The sequence below is a fragment of the Prionailurus bengalensis genome, chromosome D4 (genome assembly GCF_016509475.1).
Source record: "Prionailurus bengalensis isolate Pbe53 chromosome D4, Fcat_Pben_1.1_paternal_pri, whole genome shotgun sequence".
NCBI classification, from domain to species: Eukaryota; Metazoa; Chordata; class Mammalia; order Carnivora; family Felidae; genus Prionailurus; species Prionailurus bengalensis.
The window spans coordinates 35,133,587-35,155,715 of record NC_057359.1 but is presented as its reverse complement, the minus strand read 5'-3'; the positions used below and the strand labels follow the sequence as shown (position 1 = coordinate 35,155,715).

Below are 22,129 nucleotides of genomic sequence, written 5' to 3'. Positions count from 1 at the left end.
TTATAATCTGTTTACTTGAAGCCATATTTTTGGTTTGCTTTATAATTGAAAAAATATTTTTTCATGAGTGCCATTAACATTATTTTATTTATGAGCATTTCAATAATAGATGGAATACATAACTGTTAGAATAAATTTAAATGTCTAAATAATTATCACCTTTGATTGCACTTAGAATATGCATTGGGAAGATGCATGAAGGAATTGACATAATGGCAAAATCTTTGCAATTTGTTTTAGTAATGGTTGGTAAACCAGGGGTAATGTTAAGTAAAACAGATTTACATTAATCATACAAAGGGTGATTTTTTCACAGTTGTTATCAATTAAAATACTCATTTCCAAAATCCCATAGCTGTTTCTTATAAAGTGCTATGCACATAGTTTCACACAGTAATCAACATATCAGCACCGTTTAAAAATTTATATAGGTAATAATAATGGTTTCAGGTTATCTGAAGTGACTTTAGCTGAATCCAGCTTTAGCTGAGTCCTTCTCCTCCTCCTGCTCCTCCTTCTTAACGGATGAAGAAATAGAAGCAGGAGAATTGCTAAACTGAGAGCTATTCTAATAACTATAGTCCTAACTTTTATCTTATGAATTTTCCAAATGAACTGTCAGACTCTTAATATAAATCCCTTCCTGAGGCTTTTCTTCCTCAAAAAAATTAGAACACACAAATGATTTATTATTAAAAAAATCATACCCCTCCACTGACCCTGAGGTGTATACACTCTGTAGATTCTATATAGAACATTGTTCTGTTATGGAGTCTTGAAAGGAATTAAGGCTGTTAAACAATGATTGATCTAATAGTAATAAATATTTGGTAATATCATCTGGTGTTTTATTATATCCACTGCTGTTAGGGTTTAGGGGTTCAATAAATAATACCATGTTATTCCACTCCTGAGCTTAAAATCAATTCAGAATTAAAGCCCAGGAGACAGACAAATGGAGGTGAAGTAGCCAGTTTTCTTATAAGCATGATTAGAAAATGTGGTTTTAAATGTGTAGGAAAATTGTCTTAATAATCCACCACTGAGTAAACAGACTTGGAAATTCTGTGGTCATTGGCACATCTGAACAACCAAATGCCTCCTCAACAGGGCCAGGTTGGCTCCTCTAAATTTATCATATGGCATCAGAGAGAATGACTGAGATATGAAGACCAAGAGGCATTGAAAGAGGCAAGAGCCCAGAGGGTGCCGAGCTAGATGTGCTCAGTGCCTTCTGTCAAACTTTGGGAACAGAGGAGCTGGAAGAAGGTTGCTTTAATGGAGGCCCTCCTGAAAACAAGAGGCAAAAGAAGGAGGGAAGAGTCTACTTAACATCCTCATTTAGTGGTTCTCTTAACCTATTGGGCTTTCCCATACTACTCACTTCTCCCATTACAAATTATTATTGTCCATCTTGTCAATTACAGATTAAGATATGTGCAAAATGAATACCAGTATACAGATAATAATGTAATGTCTCTGATATAAGAAGCATCAATATGGACAGTATAATTTTTCCATTATTGAATGACCAGCTGTTGATTAAAATCCCCATAATTAAATCACCTTGCTATGTAAAAATCCAAACAAAAAATCCAAAATTTCTTAGTTAAGTCCAAAGAGTTAAAGTCCGAAATCATAGTTTTTGCTCAGTGAACCAGCCAGTGGTAACTATTCTGCTACCTGAATAGTGAGTGACTTCAGGCTGTCATTCAATAAAATTAGTTGTACTTCCTTCAGCAGTTCAGAAGCACTCTTGATTTTCTTTGCAGTTTTTATTAAGTATATATCCCTTATAATTAATTACTTTGTTTAGTTGGTTTTTGAATTTTAAGGAAATTGAATCATGCTGGATATAATCTGTCTTCCTTCTTTTGCTAGTCTTAGTTCTGTATTTCTTTTAATGTGTGTAGCTATAGTTCATTGACAGCATATGCCACAATTTATTTTTCACTTTCTTGGATCATCGCTTCTTTTTATTGTCCTTGTTATTAACAATAATTCTGATGTGAATATTCTTGCAAATATTCAAGGATTCCTCTAGTATGGAATCTTTGAAGAAGTACAGTGAATTAATAGGACACATAATATTATCACAGCACAAGCTTTATATGTACCAAATCTAGGAAACACAACAACCCCATATCCTACAGTAGTGAACTAGAGATTCACTGGTAATGGAGGGGAGGTATTCTAGGAGCATCTTGATGGGATTCGCCTTGCTATGATGCTACTCAGTCCGTGCCAGTTATCTATATTCCAAAACCTGTGGACTCATGGAAGAACTTTTCTTTCATAAACCTAATAATGACACTATATTGACCACGTTTTAGAAGAACTCTACCTGTGTATTCAGTCCTTTCTCAGAGAGTGTCATTTGAAGGTTTCTAGCCATCTTGCTAAATTTAGAAACTTGGAAAGATGGCAGATTCAGTTACCAGGTATAAACTGAGGTGACTTCTTTCCCAAATGAGATGTTCAAATCCTTTTAATTTCCATTTTGTATTTGAATCTTGGATCTCTGGAGCCCCAATGTTGTAATGAATGTGGATTCTGTCTTGTGACACGGCTCACATGTGTGCATGCATATTATGTGAGCACACATGTTAAGTTCTGTGCCGCACTAGATGCTACCATGGACTCTAGATATGGAAATGCTTAAGCCTATGAAACATGCCTTCTGGGAAAGGTTAATCCTTTAATTTCACATGTGTTTCATCTGGAAAATCAACTTGATCTGAAGCTGTTGATAGTCCTGAAGCATGTCTCCCCAGTGATCTTGTCACGCACACTACCTCTAGCAGCAGCTACTCCCTCGAATGCTCCCTCTGTCTTTTCCAGACCTTAAAAAACTTCTACTTCTTTAAAGACATTAGAAACTTCTTTATTTTTGTAATATCTTTTTCTGGAGCAATGGAGATGTTGCTAGTGTTCTATTTCCTGCTGTTGTTCTCTTACACATTTTTGGGAGGGAGACTCAGCTGAGTGTTTAACTGTTCAACCTGTTAAAACTTTTCTAACACATACAGGACTAGTACTGTTTGCAGGTTCAGAATGTTCTGTTTCCTTTTTCTGCCACTTTGTTTTGTGGTCCAGGAATTTGATTTGGCAGTATACTTCTCTAAATTTTTTTTTTGTCTTATGACAGTCAAAAAATAAATGAGTACTGTATCTGTCAAAAGGAAGTGCTTTTGAAACATATCTTGTCTAACTTTACCTCCTGAAGTTGGATAACCCTGTCCAAGATGTACACCCCTGCAGAGCATGTAACTGAGGCCTGGACTCGATATATTATTATTGCTTGCTGGGCATTTGTGTTTGCTATGCTTCATATTTTCTGTGCCTTTTCTTATTCCACTTCTTGTTCAACTTTTCAAAGGAAACCCCTAATGACTAAGCAACAAATATATCAATCCATTACAAATTATGTCAACTTAGTTAATACCAATTTATGAAATGAACTTTATGAGATTTTAAAGATTCTGTGCCAATCTTCCTGGTATTTTCCTCTCAATCCTGTCCAGATTTTCACATGTGAAGTGGCCTAATAAACTACGTCTCCAAGGGGTAGTTTTCCAATAGAGCTAATTTTTGACTCTACCTTTGGATCTCTTCCCAACCCCCATGGAAATGCATATGTATTTTCTCCAAAACAGATAGTTTACTCTCTTTATGGAGCCTTGAATCTCTTTTTCTGTAAGATTTATTTGGGTATAAATATATTTCTGGTTTAATAACAACTTGGGGCACCTGAGTAGCACAGTTGATTAAGCATCCAACTCTTAGTTTCAGCTCAGGTCATGATCTCATGGTTCGTGAGTTCAAGCCCTGCATCTTACAGTTTGTGACTTTGAGCCCCGCATTGGCCTCTGTGCTGAAAGTGTGGAGCCCACTTGGGATTCTCCCTCTCTCTCTGCTCTTCCCCTAGTTTCCCTCTTTCAAGATAAATAAATAAATTTTAAAAAAATAATTAAACCTTTTTTTCCTAAAACCCTTTTAAAGAAGTTTGACATGGGCATGTATCTTCTCTTTTATCTCATATGTATTTAGCTTCCCATTAAGATCACAACCTATCGCTTAAAAACAATCTCTCTCTTCTTCTAAGTCATGCTATTTTTTTATATTTACTTCATAATCCCATATTTATAGTCAGACTGAAGTACATTTTAAAAAGTATTGCAGTTTCTCCTAGATTTCCTGAGCAAATTGTTTCCTAGAATATACATATAAAAGCTTTAAAAAAAGATTTCCAAAGTTCATTGAGTTTGTTTGTTTTTGTGTCTCAACCAAAGATTGCGGCATATTTTCTTATAATAAAGGGCCTCCATCTTGTTTGATTTGTTTGTTATTAAGGCCCATTATATTGTGATTGAAGTTACTCTCTCAGTCTCTAGTTAGCCAATATAAAGCCACTTCATAGCTGTGAATAAGTGGTAGGGCACAATTTGAGCTTAGGTACAATCAACATGAATAAAAGTTTGCCTTTCTATAGTTCCTTTTCCTGAATGCATTTCAGAGGAATAAAACCTGGAGACCTGTTCTAGCATTCAGCTACCTCAGGACACCAAATTTAAAGGTCTTGTGAAGGGGAGGGAACATAGCAAGTTTGGGAATTGAAAAATGTCCAATGTGGCTAGAACACAAACATGGAGAAGAAATTAAGGCCAGAAAAGTAGGCAAAGGGCTTGAGCAATAGCGGGAAGTCTGCTTTTGAGGTGAGAATCTTCAGAAAGTTTGTGCAGGACAATGAAACAGCTAACATCTTAGGAGAGGAATTATGACATGTAAATGAATAAAAATCATGGCAAAACTGCTGAAAGATACATCTATTTGCCTGGCCATGATAGTGAAATTTGAAGGAAAGAACTCTACCTAATGGACACATATTTTTGTTGGACTCTATTGCTTCATCTTAGTTGTCTGTGTGCATTCTCTAGGACCGCACAGCTTTTTACCCAGACATTGTCCAGGAAGCTAGATCCAGCAAAAATTATTTGGATGGTGATAGTGCCTGAATAAAGGAAAATTGAATAGAATGATGTTTTCCAAGTTCTGATTTCATTTTGTGAGTCATTTGGTGGAAGAAAAATCTTTCTTTCTTTCTTTCTTTCTTTCTTTCTTTCTTTCTTTCTCTCTTTCTTTTTCTTTTTTTTTTTTTTTCTACTTGTCTCTCCAGGTGAAACTGGAGTTTTCATTTTAGTACAAGGAAATAATGTATCAACAAAATTACCAGAATTACTGTTATTTGTCCTCAAAAATAAGTTCATATTTAGCATAGTACAAGACGTAAAGCTGTTTTATTCCCACATTGAATCTAGGCATAGCCACAAAATCTATTGTTCAAGAAAAAGAAAAGATGAATGTTTGTTCTTTCAAAATGTCTGAATTTTAGTTGAGTCTATGTTACTTTGGTTAATTTATTTCTGTATTATACTTTTTAAGAATTAAGTATATTTGGAGTGGATGGCTGGCTCAGTAGGTAAAACATGTGACTTGATCTTGGGGTCATGAGTTCAAGCTCTATGTTGGGTGTAGAAGTTACTTAAAAAAATAAGTACATTTTATAAAAAAAGAATTAAGTATTTCCCATTTTAAAATGTACTTTACTAATCGACTTTTCTTTGAACATTAAACAAATATTTAATCAAAACTGTTTATTCTACATTGCTATTAGTTATTTTGTTATTATGGAAATCAGCATGAAGGACTTTTTAAAAAAATTCTGATATATAAGGGGCACCTGGGTGACTTAGTTGGTTAAGCATCCATCTTTGGCTGTAGTCATGATCTCATGGTCCATGAATTCTAGCCTCGCGTCTGGCTCTGTGCTTGTAGCTCAGAGCCTGGAGCCTGCTTCAGATTCTCTGTCTCCCTCTCTCTTTTCCCTTTTCCCATCAAGCTCCCCCACCTCAAAAATAAATAAAAATTAAATTTTTTTTTCTGATATGTAGATAGTATTTCAGTTTTGTAATATAACTACATGCAAATTAAATTTTCATGTACATTTTTGTAACTGCCAAATTTTTGGTATTGTTAAATTTGCTTGAGTTCTCACATAGAAGTTAAATGATAAACTGCATTATAATTTACAATATTAATTGCCATTTATTGAGAACTTACTAATCATCAAGGCTATCAGGCTATCACTCATTAATTTATTTACTCTTTTATTCAACCTGCTGGATAACCAACTATATGTCAGGCATTATTTGTAGTTGTTGGGTGAGTCAAACCAATAATGTCTCCTTGTAAGCATTTTAGATCATAATGAAAGGCCAAAGTTTCATCAAATCTCTTTACAAAAAAAAAAATATTACGTAAGTGTTGTAGGTGCTCAGAGGGACAGACACAGACATTTCTAAAACAAAACAAAGGAGGGATGTCAGAAAAGGCATTCCTCATTTACCTCTGAGGATGAGTCAGTGAGCCTATACTCTGAGCCAGACTACCTGTATAAGAAACCTGGCTATGCCACCATTGCTGTTTGAACTTGGGCAAGTTAACAAAACATTCTGTCATCAGTTTTGTCATTTGTAAATGGAGATAAGTATAGTACCTTCTTATTTAGGTTCTTGTGAGTATTAAATGTTTACAGGATTAAGTAACTAGCCCAGTGATAGTAAAAGAATAAGTTAGGATCTGAAGCCCAGTTTGGCTGACATCAGAATGCAAGTTTTAATTGTTGCATGTTTTTTACCAGCTAGTTAAGAGAGAGAGAGAGACTTTGTAAGGAGGCCCTATTTTCTGGGTAACAGTGTTCATCATGGTGCAAATCAATGTATTAATCTTTGATAAGGGGAATGCTTGTTATTTCATAAGGAGATGCCTATGCAAGCTTCACTGTAGTTAGGCTGCTGAAGCTCTCTTTCTTTGTGAACTTATCTCCATGTTTGTCATATAGTGAAATATTTTATTTGTTATCTTTCATTAGGCCACATGAAGAAAAGTGTCATATAATAATTAAGGGCACAGACTGCAGAGCTAGACTGCTAAGGTGCAAATCTTGGCTCTGTCATTTAGTAGCTGGGTGACCAGGAGAAGAGTGTTTAACAACTCTGTGCTTTAGTATCCTTTCTCTAAAATGGAGATGGTGATCATAGCAAGTGCCCCCTAAGGCTGCCCTAAATATCAAATGAATTAGTGTATATATAGAGCAAGTCCTGGCCCATAGTGAGCCTATGTAAGTGGCAAATAATGAACAAATACGTACCGTACTCTGTTGAAAGTTCTCTTTGTAGATGCAGTTTTTATCAAATCTAGTTCGTTAAGCCACTTTTCAAAAAAACTAGCCATAGTCATTTGAAGGCTGAGAATCAGAATTACATTTAGTTTCTTTAAGCTTCTTATTATCCAAAACAACTTAATTTCCAGATTTAGGCATGTCGAAAGCAAACACACTAAGAAAACAAAATGCATTTTCCCCCTGTCTCAAGATTGATTTTAAATCTTTTTACATTATTTTTTAATCTACCATGAATAAGGAAAACACACAATAAATAGAACTGGTTCTGTTTACCATGCCATCCCCTTGTTAGATACAGGAACTGGAAAAATTATCTCCTCAGGAATCACTCAAGAAAACAGTAGGTTAATTTTGCAAATGTACAGTGTTCTTTGAAGCAATTTCCATGCTTCATCACCTGCTATCTGAGTCACCATGAAAACCAACTAACTGAAAATTGTTTGTATCTCATTTAGGTATTTATAAATCAGTTTGTATAACACTGTCTACGAGACTAGCTGTGAACACCAAGAGCTTCAGTGATTTTTCTCCACGTACCTAGTTTCTCCAAACACCTGACTTTGCCCTTCAGTATTCTGCTGAAATAAAAGGCATTTCATTTGCAAGAAACTATTCCACAGAATGGTAATAAATGAATTATTAGTCCCACAAATGTATCCTCAAATGTATAAAGCAAATGAACACACAATTTTTTTCTCTATTATTTTCCGTATAGTATGGTCTCAAACAGATGATAAGGAGACTAAGCTACAGTGGAAATCCACTCTAGACATCCAAATATGAGGTTTGAACAGGTCTCAAGGTGCAATGTTAGACATGGGGGAACCTGAGTAGCCAAGCAGCAGAATGATGAAAAACTAGCAGAAGGTAGAATCACCTAGTAAAACTAGGCATACAGTTAAATTTTTATAGGATTTATTATGGCATCTTTACCAAGTGGAACTAAATGCAGACTAGGGGTGCACAGATGGAGTAAATCACAAGTAGTTGGTAACAAGGAAACAAACTAGGAAGATGGGTTTGAGGTCACTTTAAGTAAAAGTGTCAGAATCAGATTTAGGTCCTAGAAAATGACATTTCAGGCTTAGTGCTTTGGAAGAGCTTACACAATCAAGAAGCAGTTTATTTGCAAGATTATTGAATTTAGAGACTTTATCTGAATGCAGTGGAGGAGGAGGATCTTGTGAGACATTTCTAACTTGGACCCACCCTTCTCAGTTCAAATGAAAGTGATATGTATGGATTTCATAGTTGTTATCTCTAGGGGATATGTTTGGAGAGGTTACCTTTCTTTCTTTTCTTTTCTTTTCTTTTCTTTTCTTTTCTTTTCGTTGTTTGTTTTAAGTTTATTTGTTTATTTTGAGAGAGAAAGGTTACATTTTTTTAAAGTTTATTTATTTATTTTGAGAGAAAGCAGGAGAGCACAAGCAGGGGAGGGAGAGAGAAAGAGAGAGAGAGAGAGAGAGAGAGAGAGAGAGAGAGAGAGAGATTGAGAGAGAGAGAGAAAACCCAAGCAGATTCTGCGTGGTCATCACAGAGCCAGGTGCAGGGTTCCATCTTATAAGCGTGAGATCATGACCTGAGCTAAAATCAAGAGTCAGACGTTTAACCAACTGGGCCACCCAGGTGCCCCTAAGAGGTTACCTTTCTTACATGGTGCTGTGGATAAAGCTGGAATTTTGTGAAACAAAGTGCCTGAAGTGTGCAGGTGGTGGGTTCATTAGTAGACATCACTTGTACTGTGAGTACCAAAAACTAAGCATGCCAAAAGTGATTGATTTAAGAAATATTTACTTAGTACCTTCAAAGTGTTAAACTCTAGATTCCAGAATTACAGGTATGAATTAGTTAGTATGGCAGAGAAAAAGAATGCAGTTGACTTTCTAGTGATGGATGGAAACCAACTTTTACAGAAAGTTCCCTGGTATCTTTGTGAAATATACCCATTGGAAACCCTTTTACTTTTACCTCCCAGTGACTTAGCTTTAGAATTGTCCAAAGTCAGAGGGGGAATAGGATGCTGCTATCAGGGATCCCACCAAACAAAAAGAGTAGGCAAGAGGGGCCATGTGAACCCGGAAAAATATATGGATGTTGACAACTTAGAAAATTGTACCTATAACACTAGGTTCTCAGAGCATGTTCATATAATTAGTTCATGTAATTAGTTCATGGCTCTATATACAAACCCTTATTAAAGCATTTACCATGCCTGGTAATGATTTATTTACTTCAATTTTCACTAGTTAACATGAACCTTTTAAAAGTAAAACTGAGTCTTAGTCATAGTTGTTTCTGTTTCACAATTTCTTGCTGAATTGTTGAATGAATATACAGGTATTATTGTGACATGAGATAACACAGGAAAAAACTAGAAGGCACATTGAAATATGCTGAAGCCAATTATTCCCACATCAAACTACATTTAATATTATAGGCAATCACATTCACTTTCAACATGAGCAGCTTTGATTCACAGGGTTGTAAATTTAAGACTTATGTGAAAAAGTACTTCTGTGGTTTCAATAAATTTGATGAACTTTGGTTTAAACATCTAAAGGCGAATTAAATCTATCCTTGTTATGGACCATCTAATATTTTTTTGTTTGCCAATGTGCACTGTGGATAATAAGCAGGGAATGCAGTAATAATAGTTTTTCCCCCACAAAAAATCTGTGAAAGCAGCATGTTTTCAAAGAAAGATTTAAGAAGTGCCAATTTATATCATAAGTTGAAATTATTGCTACAACAGCAAATATTTACTCAAATTATTGCTACAACAGTTTTATTTACTCAAATAGATAACCTATATTTAAGGAACTAGAGCTATTTAAACTAGAATGAGATAATATTGTAGAAAATATGTTAACTCATCAATTTTCAAATTCAATCTCACAGTTTTAAATAATTAATAAAATTGATTATATATATACATATATATGTATATATATGTAGATAGTAGATTCCTCAACATCTACATTAAAGATCTATAGAATGCACTTCAAAACACAAATCTGGTTGCCCTAAAACAAAAGAAAACAAACAAAAACCAGTAAAAATATTCCAGTCAGAAGAAAAGTAGAGACAATTGCATGAATCATCTTTACAATTCATCATAAATTATTACTCATTTGAGGAGTGCAGTAATTTGGAAGTTTCAATTAAATAACCCCAACTGAGTTAAAGTTCATGTTGAGAATGCCAAAAGTCAGATTTTGTCCAAGAGAATTTTTAAAGCTGAAAATAATTTATTAAGTCTCAGAAATGTACATAAGTGTTTAAATAACATGACTTTATTGACACACTGCCTAATCATATAAATTATATGGAACACACGGGCATTAGAAAATTGGAGGTGTTGATTTTTAACATGAATATTAATAGGAGGAGGAGAGTAATTGCATTATATAGATTTCTATAATCAATTAGCCTATGTTTTACCTTCTCAGAAAAGAAAAAAAAATGTCAAGGCATAATTGGAACCTAAAGAGAACTCATCAAACCTACACTTAATTTTTGTAAGGGCAATGTACTGAGTCAGAAGAATCCCAGAATATACACTTATTCTGTATGAATGAAGTTTTGGGTGATAAGTGGTAAGACTCAAGGTGAGGAATAGCATGTGTGATGTTTTAATCTCTTCTTTCAGTTAAAGGTCATGACTTTGGAAAGGGAAGAGGATGTGTACTGTAAGCAGCTAACTACACAAATGGTGCTAAGGAATAGATTATTGGTTATGGTCCCAAAGAAATGGACTCTTAAGAAGGTCACACCTCATCTCAGATCAAGGTTTATCTAAACTTAGGAGCCCTCACTAAGACATACACTTGTCTTAGTATCTTTATAGAAATAATTTATTTAATTCTTATAAGAATCTTGTAGGAACTGCATCTTAAGATCTCCTGCTTATGGACAAGGTCACTGAAGTCCAGACAAATTATATAAATTAATAAAACTCAACAGCAGTGGAGTCAGAAAACAAACTCTGGCCTGTTAACATGACTGCTTCCCTCTGCAGGATCTGAACGAAGTATTTGGCAGGTGACTTTCCACTTACATAAAGTGGTTTTAGTCATTCATGCACTCAGGTTTTTATTCATACTTACCCTCAGAAGTTCTATGAACATCAGCCTATGCAGAGAGGATGAGGAGAGAGACATCAGTAGGAACAGTGTCCTGAGGAGCTTAATGGAAAGGAAAAAATAAACTATTTAAGTAAAAAGAATAAAAATGGACATCATTTGGAAAAATTGGATGGCATAGAGAGAGGTAAATTGTATTCAGCAATTATCAGGAATAAACTAAAGAAATAGTAACAATAGAATTGATTCTGTGTCTCTGTATACCCATATAATGAGTATGTGTAACATAAAAAAGAAACTTGAAGTTTTATCAAATGTGGTTGAGTATAATCCCACAGGTACCAGTGAATATTATTTGAAGTATATGCTTTGATCAAAAGAAGCTAGTAGGAGGGAAAGAGTTGACACTCTTTCAGAGATACATCCAAATGGAAACCAAGAGTCTAAATGTAAAAGGTTTATGGTACATATTTATGTGAGAAGAAGAGGAGGAACAGGTACAATGGTCCTTGTATGTCTGCCATATTTAAAACAAAATTTTTAATGTTTATTATTTTTTTTTTAATTTTTGAGAGAGAGAGACACACACACAGAGAGTGTGAGCTGGGGAGAGGCAGAGAGAGAGGGGGACACAGAAACCAAAGCAGGCTCGAGGCTCTGAGCTGTCTGCACAGAGCCCGACACAGGGCTTGAACCCAAGAACTAGAAGATCATTACCTGAGCTGAAGTCGGACGCACAACTGACTGAGCCACCCAGGAGCCCCAATATTTTTTAAGGCTGAGATTATGGATGAGGTTCTTTTATCTAAAATGTTTAAGAAAACCTGTATATAAATTAGAGCTACATTTCTCTAACTCCATCACCACATACAAACCTTGTTTCTGCCCTCTTCCTTTCTTTATCAAAATTCACTATATGTGTGTGTGTGTGTGTGTGTGTGTATTCAATTAACTATATATCTTTGAATTACCATTCATCACTCAAAATGTTAAGCTTATGATCTCAACATTATGCTTAAATGTCGCTTACTAAAGCAATTATGAAGGCCAAATTTCTGTTTCATCATCTTGGAATACTCTGAAGAACATTTTAGATTTCTGACCCTTTGTTCTTGGCTCCTTGCTCTTACATCTCTTATGTTTTTCAGACAATTTTGCATATTGCATTTTTGCTGCCTCTTCCAGAGGTGTTGATGTTCTCCTAAGTATCAATTATTGGTCATACTTTTGTTCCTTCCTTATCTCCCATGCTTCATCTATCACTAAAACACTGATAAATTCCCAATCTGTATCTCCAGTTTTCTTCTGAACTCCAAATATGTATATCGACTTGGTTACTAAAACTACCACCTAGAGAAGCTACAAAATTGTAAAATTCAATACATTAAAAGTTTACTTTCCATTTCCTTTACTACCTCTTCAGATTGCTTCAGTTTAGTTAAAGGCATCATCTCCCTATTACAAAATCTTCTCTTCCTTGTCTTCAAAGTCTTGCTGTTATCAAACCCTTCAATTTTGGTCTTAAAGTATATCTTCAAATATTGGTTATATATCATTCCATCACATAACTTAAAGTCCAGCTACATAGAATGTCATTATATACACTATGTATATACCCATATTGTTACCTACACTGTTTCTTATTTGGAATATATATTCACCCCGGTTAAAACCTTCTTTGAGTCTCCTCAGAAGAGGTGGCAACTTTCGCCACTGAGTTGACCCCCAATGTATTAACATTAACATCTATTTCTTTCTCCTAGAGTTATTTGCTCTTTGTTGAGAAAAGTCCATGCAAATGTTGTTATATATCTATTACTTTCCAACAAAATCAATTTAGAAACAAATGTAGTATTAGAGGCAAAATGGAACTACTTCATAAGTTTCTCATGAACAGAAGGATATAAAATTTATAAATTTGTATGTGTAGCCTAACATTTTCAAATAAAAATAATTGTGGGTGCAAAAGGGAAAAAATAAAATTCAAAGTTATGTTGGGAGATTAGAGCATTCATCTTCCAGCATGATTAACACATTTAATATAATTTATGTCTGTAGAGCCATGCACACAAATGAAGAGTATATATTATTTTCAGAATCACACAGAACATTTATATAAGTTGACCAATGCTGAATTGTAAAGCAAGTTTCAATATTTAACAGGATTTACATCATATAGCATACATGCTTTATGCACAAATTAATTTTAACTAGAAAATCTCCAGGTATTAGGAAAATTAAAATACATATTTTTGGAATAACTCTTGAGTTAAAAAAAACACATAAAGACAACTCACAAGACATTTATGAATGAATTTAACTTAGTAAAAGTTAAAATTCTGTGCAACCAAACTAAAGTCAATGTTAGATGAAAGTATATTTTAAATACACATAGAAGAAAAGAATGAGGTAGAAAATCAGTTTTAAGCATCCATCTCCTGACGTTGGAAGCAAACAGAACATTTAACCCAAATACAGACGAAGAGGAGAAGTAATGAAAATCAGGAGGTAAGATCATGAAAAATATTACTATGCATATTGTACCAAACATACAATAGAGAAGATCAACACACCAAAATTGGTTCTTTGAATTAACTGATAAAAGTGGGAGATATTCATGTGACTGACCAAGGTAAAAAAAATGAGAGGGGTCAAAAATACCTTACAGTTGGAATAAAAAGTCAAATCTCTGTAAATCCTGAAGATATTAAAATGATTTTGAGAGGCTGTTCAAAATTACTTTTAAAAAATTGAAATTTTGAATGCAGTAAGTTTGTAGTAAATACATTTTAAAACTGATAAGAGAAAGAATAAGACAATCTAAATAATTCTATATTAAATAGGATTATTTAATTATTAAATAATTTTTAAGTTATTTATTAAATATTTGTTAAATATTAATCATTAATAAATCCTGTTAAATATAGGATTATTAAACCTTATATTAAAGTAATGTAATGAATAATAAAAAACCTGTATAAGTAAACTCTTAGTAAATAGATATAGAAGGAACCTTTCTCAATTTGATAAAGTATATCTACCTAACACCTATGGCAAAATACTGGATTTAAGAGTAAAAGGTTCCCCTTGAGATCAAGAGATGGATGCCCATCTTCCATTCACTGTTGTCCTGGTAGTCCTAGAAAGTGCAAAAAAACAAAATATACACATACATGTATGTACCCACGCAAACACACATGCATTTATATAAGCACGAGTTTTAAATTTCAAGGATTTAAACGGAACATATGAAACTCACATCATTTGCATATGATGTGAGAGTACAGATAGTAAATTGAAAAGAACATAGAGGTGAATTGTCATTTTAACTGTATGTTTCCACCAACGATGCTCAATATAAAGTCAGTTAAAAATTAATTGCATTTCTATATACAAATGATGAATAGCAAATAAAAGTGCCACATCTAATAGCATAAAAATATCAAATAGATAATACCATCAAAGCAAAATTATAATAAATTCTGACTGACATTCTTAAAATATTGAAACTTGAAGTATTTTAGAGGCGCCTGGGTGGCTCAATGAGTTAAGTATCCAACTCTTGATTTCAGCTCAGGTCATGATCTCACATTCATGGAATCGAGCCCCACCTCAGGCTCTGCACTGACAGCATGGAGCCTGCTTGGTATTTTTCTCTCCCTCTCTCTCTGCCCCTCCCTCACTTGCGCATTCTCTCTCTCTCTTTTAAAATAAAGTTAAGAAAAAGAAACTTAACACCTCTTTATTTTAAATATTTTTCAGTTACTTTCATGTTATAGGAAATATTAACCATTAAAAATTAATGAAAGTAAAAAAAAAAAACTCAAAAGGCACCTACATTGTGGGAGTGCAAACTGGTGCAGCCACTCTGGAAAGCAGTATGGAGGTTTCTCAAGAAGTTTAAAACTAGAACTATTCTATGATCCAGCAATTACAAGACTAGGTATTTACCCCCCCAAAAAAAACCCATAAAAATACTAATTCAAAGAGATATATGCACCCCCAATATTTATAGCAGCATTATCAACAATAGCTATGTTATGAAGACAGTCCAAGTATCCATTGACCAATGAATGGGTAAAGAAGATGTGGTATATACTCAACCTGAAAAAAGAATGAAATTTTGCCATTTGCAATGATATGAACTGGAGAGTATTATGCCAAGCAAAAAAAAAAAAAAGTCACAGAAAGATAAATACCATATAATTTCACTCATGTGGAATTCAAGAAACAAAACAGTCAAAGAAGGAAACAAAGAGGAAAACCAAGAAACAGACTAACTCTAGAAAACAAACTGATAGTTACCAGAGAGCAGGTGAGTGGGAGGATGGGTTAAATAGGTGATGGGGCTTAGGAGTGCATTTGATATGATGAACACTACGTATTGTTTGGAATTCATCACTGTGTTGTGCACTGAAACTAGTATTACAATGTATGTTAAGTAACTGGAATTTAAATAAAAACTTTTAAAAAATCAAATAGAAATGCACTAATGAAAGGTAAAAAACCTCTACATAGAAAGTTCTACATTATTGTGATAAATAAGAAAATGGAAAGAAAAGGCAATCCATGGAATGGAAGACCATGTTCTCAAATCGTATATCTGGTAAAGAGTTAATATCCAGAATGTAAAGTAGTGAGTATGAAACAATAAAAAGACAAACAACCCAAATTAAAAAGTGGACAAAGAATTTGAATAGTCATTCCTCCAAAGTTATACAAATAGCCAGTAACCAATAAAATAAGTATTCAACTTATTTGAATAACTGAATAAAAAAAGCATTCAACATCATTAGTCATTAGGGAAATGCAAAACAAAACCACAATGAGACAGCATCACCCTCCCAGTGTATAATGGCCATCATTTTTTAGTGGAAAATAGTAAGCGCAGAATTGTAGGTGGAGAAATTGTAACCCTCATGCATTGCATGTAGGAATGTAAATCGGTGTACCCACTGTGGAAAACAATTTGGCAGTTTCTCAAACAGTTAATCACAGAATTATCATATGGCCCAGAAATTCCACTCCTAAGTATACCCCCAGGAGGATTGAAAGATATTTTTACACAATACCTTGTACACAAATGTTTATAATAGTATTATTCTTAATAGCCAGAAAGTAAAACCAGCCAAAATATCCCTCTGCTAATGATTGAATAACAAAATATTCCATAGCCATTCAATGGAATATTATTAAGCAATACAAAGGTGGGGAATACTGCTATGTGCAGCAACACAGATAGATGGATTTTGAAAACATTGTGCTAAGTGAAATAAGTTAGACAGAAATGTCCACATATTGTATGATTTCATTTGTACAAAATATCCCATACAGCCAGATTACAGATTGCCTGGGGAAGAGAGTAAGGGAGAAGAGGAGTAGGTTGTGGATACAGTTTCCTTTTGAGGCATCAGAAATGTTCTGGAATTAACTTGTGATGCTTGCATGTTGTGAACAGACTACAAACCACTAAATAGTACAGTTTAAAATAGTGACTTTTATGTTATGTGACTTATATTAAAGCAAGTTTAGCAAACTCTTAAGGAAAGGTAGAAGAGCTTGCTCTACAGATACCAAGGTATATTATAAAGTTATGTGAGATAGTGTGGTATAGACACATAGTTACATGCAATGCACTGACATCTAGACATGAAGCCAAGCATTTATGGGCATTTATGACAACACTAGCATTGTAGAGCAGTAAGAAAAGTTAAGATACTTTCAATAAATTTTGTTGGAGCAATTTGTAAAATATCTAAGTTTTACCCCAAGTCACATTGAGCAAATATTAATTTCAGATATGTTCTTTGATTATATGTTAGACAAAAGAATCATAACATGACAAAGCTGTTAGGAGAAAATATAGAATATATATAAACATTTTGTGTAATAAACAGGACTCAGAAATAAAAATAGATTGTTAATTTTATGTGATAAAATTCAGGGGCACCTGGGTGGCTCAGTCAGTTAACTGTACAACTTCAGATCAGGTCACCATCTCACTATTTGTGGGTTTGAGCCCTGCCTCGGGCTCTGTGCTGACAACTCAGAGCCTGGAGCCTGCTTCAGATTCTCTGTATCCCTCTCTCTCTGCCCCTCCCCTGCTTGTACTCTGTCTCTTTCTCAAAATTAAATAAATATTTTAAAAGGATAAATAAATTTGTAGTAAAATTCAGACTTAGTATTAAATAAAAGTCACAATAAGTAAGTATTAGGATAAGCCAGGAGTGGGAAATATAGTTCCACCACATATAACCATGAAAGTGCTCATACCTAGAATACATAAAACACTTTTACCAAATCAATATGGAGAAGACAATCCACAGAAAATGGAAAGAAAATTGAAACTATCTTATGTTCTTAATTTAGTTTTATAATTTTATTTTTTAAAAATGCTTATTTTGGAAAGAGAGAGCATGAATAGTGGAGAGGGGCAGAGAGAGAGAGAGAGAGAGAGAGAGAGAGAGAGAGATTGAGAACCTTAAGCAGGCTCTACACTCAGTGGAGAGCCAGACATGGTGCTCAATTTCATGACCATGAGATTATTACCTGAGCTGAAATCACGAGTCAGATGCTTAACCAACTGAGCCACCCAGGCACCCCGAAAATAACTTCTTTGTATGTATGTATACATACACACACAGAGCTAATAGCTAATATATAGAAATGCACTAAAAATCAATAATCAAGGAAATGGAAAAGTATATCCAACATGGTAATGACTAAAATCAAGCAGAATAAACATGCTTTCAGGTGAATTTTGACACAGTAGCAACTCTCATATATTATTTGTAAGGATCTGCTAAAGTAGAACATATTCATATTATTTGACCTAGTAATTTACTCCTAGAAAAATATCAAACATAAATATACATACATGTTTTAAAATGATGCTCACAGAATGACTCATAATAACTAAAAAGCAGAAACTATATCTCTACCAAAAGAGAATTGAATATATAGATTGTATAATATTTATCAAATGAGTATTACAGAGTAATGGAAATTAATTATAGCTACAAGTGAAATGATAGATGAAGTTCAAAAGCACATGTTAATGGAAAGAAACTAGACATACAAGAAAATCTAGTGTTCAATTCCAATTATATAAAGCTCAAAACTGGCAAAATAAAACCATAGGATGACCAAAAAGTCTGGAAACATAGATATATATCTTACATAGCTTATCAAGATTACAATATGTTCAATAACATTACATGATATGTTCAAAGGGTTGTCCCACTCTGGCAATGCATAGTCAATATATCCTGCAGATTTATGATGATGCGCTGTCCATGTTACATTTCCAAAAATCACCACATGCATCTGTGTTGCCTTAGATAATTTATATTTTCATTTGAACCTGTGCTTTAGCACAACCCATGGGTAATCAAGTGGGTTCAAACTGTGTGTGGGTGTGGGTGTGGGTGTGTGTGTGCACAGGCTATGTGTATATAAGTGTGCGTATGCTGTGTGTATATGTGTATGTGGATATGTGTTATGTATATATGCTGTATATATATATATATATATATATATATATATACACACACACACACACACACACACACACACACATGCTGTGTGTATGCCAGGTGTATATAAGTGTGTGTATCCATATACACCCTGTGACAAAAAGCTGCGGGCTTCTAAGTGTTAGTCATGTTGTAGTTACCGAGCTGTGTGGTGATTACATGAGTGTTTAACTTTGTGATTATTTATGGAACTTTATACATTTGTACTTTTGCAAGTTTCTTGTGTGGTTTTCAACTGACACAATTAAATAACTTAAAATATTAAATGGAATGAAAATATACCAGATATTCTCTATGGCTCTTATGCTTGGGACTCAGATCCTAGAATAGAGGCTTCCAAGAGACTTTACACCTGTGAAGGTAGGCTAGGGAATTCCAATAGCTCTCTCATAATACAACAAAAGCCATTACTTGTTTCTCTTGAGTGAACCACTGGTCTTCTCAACTGATTCCAGGTCCTAGAGAAGGAATTTTTAATAGATTCATTCTGGGTGATTTGTTACCAATTAGGATCCAGCATTATGGCTATAATTCTGATCAGAGAATCTAATTTAGATGCTCTGAGAATAAGGGGGAAATACATACTCATATGCACATAAAACCCAAGACTCATGGTGTCAATTATTTTTCACACTTATTGTATTTTTCATTCTCTTTCAAAGAAAGATATGTTTCCTCAATCGTACAATATGTAATTTCAAACTTGATTCCCAAGGCAAAAAGAAAAGGTGATCATCAAATGTTTTTTTTAAGAAAAAAAACCCCTTTATTTTATAATAATAATGGTTAGAAGTTCAATATTTCTGCTCAAACACAGAGAAAGGCAGGCATATTTACAAAAGGCCTCACAATGTTTGCCATAGCCTTTACACAAGACAACATTTATAAAACCTTTGCAGCCTGTGGCAGGTGCTAGGTCTCCTCTTGGGGATTTCTGCTGTTCAGATATTGCCTTTCATTTTAACTTCAAAACCCTTTAAAAAATAGAAGCTGCATTTCAATATAATTTGGAAATTAAAACTCTTTTATTTTTATCATTATAATATCTTCCATGGATTTACTTTTCAAAAATGAATCAAAACCCAAACTAATTGCTGCCTGATAGCCAGCAAAGGCAGAAAAATTGGAAAAACTTTTAAAAATGAAGGTTTGCTTTGCCTCACCCACAGGAAAATTAAATGCAAGCAATAAATAGAGAATTTCAAGTACATTTAATGATCATATTTCCCCTTCCATTGAGAACTTAAAGAATAAAACTGAATAATGATTATGGTCACCTGAATAATTGGAAATATAGTTTTAGGAGCAAGACTACTCCCTTTCTTTGTTTTAATGGCACAATAGGAAACCAAATAAACACATTAAGTGAAAAACATTTTTCACCTTGGAAAATGGTTTCCTACAGTATACTCATCAGTCTGCAATACTTGTAATGATTTTGTAGAATTATAAAATTTCATTGTACTTTTTTTAAAAACAGAACACTAAAACTACCCCCCCAAATCTTTCTATTATTTTCTTTTTAGGCTTGGACTCCTGGATCATCTGGTGACTTCAAATATATGGTAAGACTTTTTTTTTGTTTTAATGTAGCATTGCCACAAATCCTTGGAGGATGTTTCTTTTCCTCTCTCAGCTTTAATCCATTTTCTTAGTTCTCCCCTCATTTATACCACCTGAGGCTGAATCTCAGAAGGCCAGTAGAAGAAGGTCAGTTACTTCTTACCTGTGTAGGAGGATCTGTTAAGTCCAGACACTACTTGCAAGAGTAAACTTCACGGGTCAGGAAAATACTCCAAAGAAAGGGAGAATTTGCTCCTTAAGGAAACAAAAACTTACCATGGAAAGAGTCTGAGATAGAAAAGAGGATTATTCAGGTAAGAGGTAGAAAGTTTCAATTGGAAAAATTTTCTTTTAAAATAAATTGCAACAGTTGCATCTTGGATAAAAACCATGGGGGCTGAGTATGATGACTGGATTTAAAAAATTTTTTCATTTCTAAAATGTGGGTATTATAGTTTACATAATATACAAGTGGAAACACCCTGAAAGCACTGCTCCTTTTCATGGGGAAATTCTTAAATTTCTTATGGCATTCGCCTGGTACATACATCATACACATGGGAAGCATATATTGTTTGTTTAAATACATGTGATGCTAAGGTTGAAGTTTTTTTATTGTATTTTTACAGACAACAGATTTTTATTCATCTTAGAATCTACCCAATCCTTTTATTTTCCTTCAAATATTATTGGTAGTTTGATAACATTCAAATTCATAAACTGTGATCCTCCTATGCTCTGAATCTTTGCAAGGTTAAAAAACATTTAATCTCATATTCTATTATTTAATTTTCTAAATACTCTATCTTGGATTTTTATTTTTGTGTAGCCTGGGAGTCCCATTAAAAAATATTTCTAGGGCCACCTTTTCTATAATTCCCAGCTATGAACAATATGAGATCCCACCTTGGCAGATTGCAGGAATACAGTCTTATACACCATTGTACATTAGTAACTGTTTAGAGCTCAGTTAGAATGGGAGCTTGGTGAGAATTCAGCATGTCTTTGTGTTGCATATTACCTCTTGCTCTCAAATGCTTCTCATGGTTTCTCAACTAGTACCTTCTAAGGCCATCTTCTCATGACTTTCCTGCGCGATGTCAGGCCACCCCAGTCTGCAACTCCTGCCAAACAGTATCAAAGTTGACAGTAAACTGTCTTGTTTAAAAATTATTACTGATGACTTGAAGTTAAGCTAACAGAAATATAGCATGAAAACGGAAATTTAAGCTTGCATCAGGTCTTACTGCTCCTGAAACTACTGAATATGCATTTCCAAAGAGGATGGCATCCTCAGTCTCTCCTCAGGCACCATTGTATTGTATACGCCCTCATCCCCCTCCTGGCAGAATCCACTTTGGTGTTCTTTTTATTTAAGTCCACCCATGCAAATGTAGAGTATATTAATATCATACTAGTCTGCCAAAATTTTACCCATCCTACAAAGAAGACCAGTTTCTCTTTATTGTGCAGACTTTTACTAGGCGTGAGTAGGATTTTGCATTACCTTTGTATAGGGATGTGAAGAAATTGCTCCCAAACAAACAGAAAACCATCTACTTACAATGATAAACTCAGTGTTCCATATTTAGCCATAAATAGGAGCAAGAGAAATTTGAAGTTTATATTTTTCTTTAGCAATTTTTAAGTCTTGATTGCATTCTCAGCCACTATCTATTCTCAGGATAAGAATGAGGGTTAGCCTC

General features: G+C 34.1%; 1 protein-coding gene across 35 annotated transcripts in view; it reads left to right on the top strand.

The window, feature by feature from the left end:
- Positions 1-22,129, top strand: part of PTPRD (protein tyrosine phosphatase receptor type D) — a 2,207,515-nt gene that overhangs the window by 849,084 nt on the left and 1,336,302 nt on the right. For 34 of the 35 annotated variants that reach the window (XM_043566630.1, XM_043566632.1, XM_043566635.1 and 31 more), the window contains exon 6: positions 20,387-20,425. The gene's annotated coding sequence lies outside the window, so the exon portion shown is untranslated. Of the gene's footprint in view, positions 1-20,242; positions 20,255-20,386; positions 20,426-22,129 lie in introns of those variants that run through there. The other variant, XM_043566626.1, reaches the window with a different exon arrangement.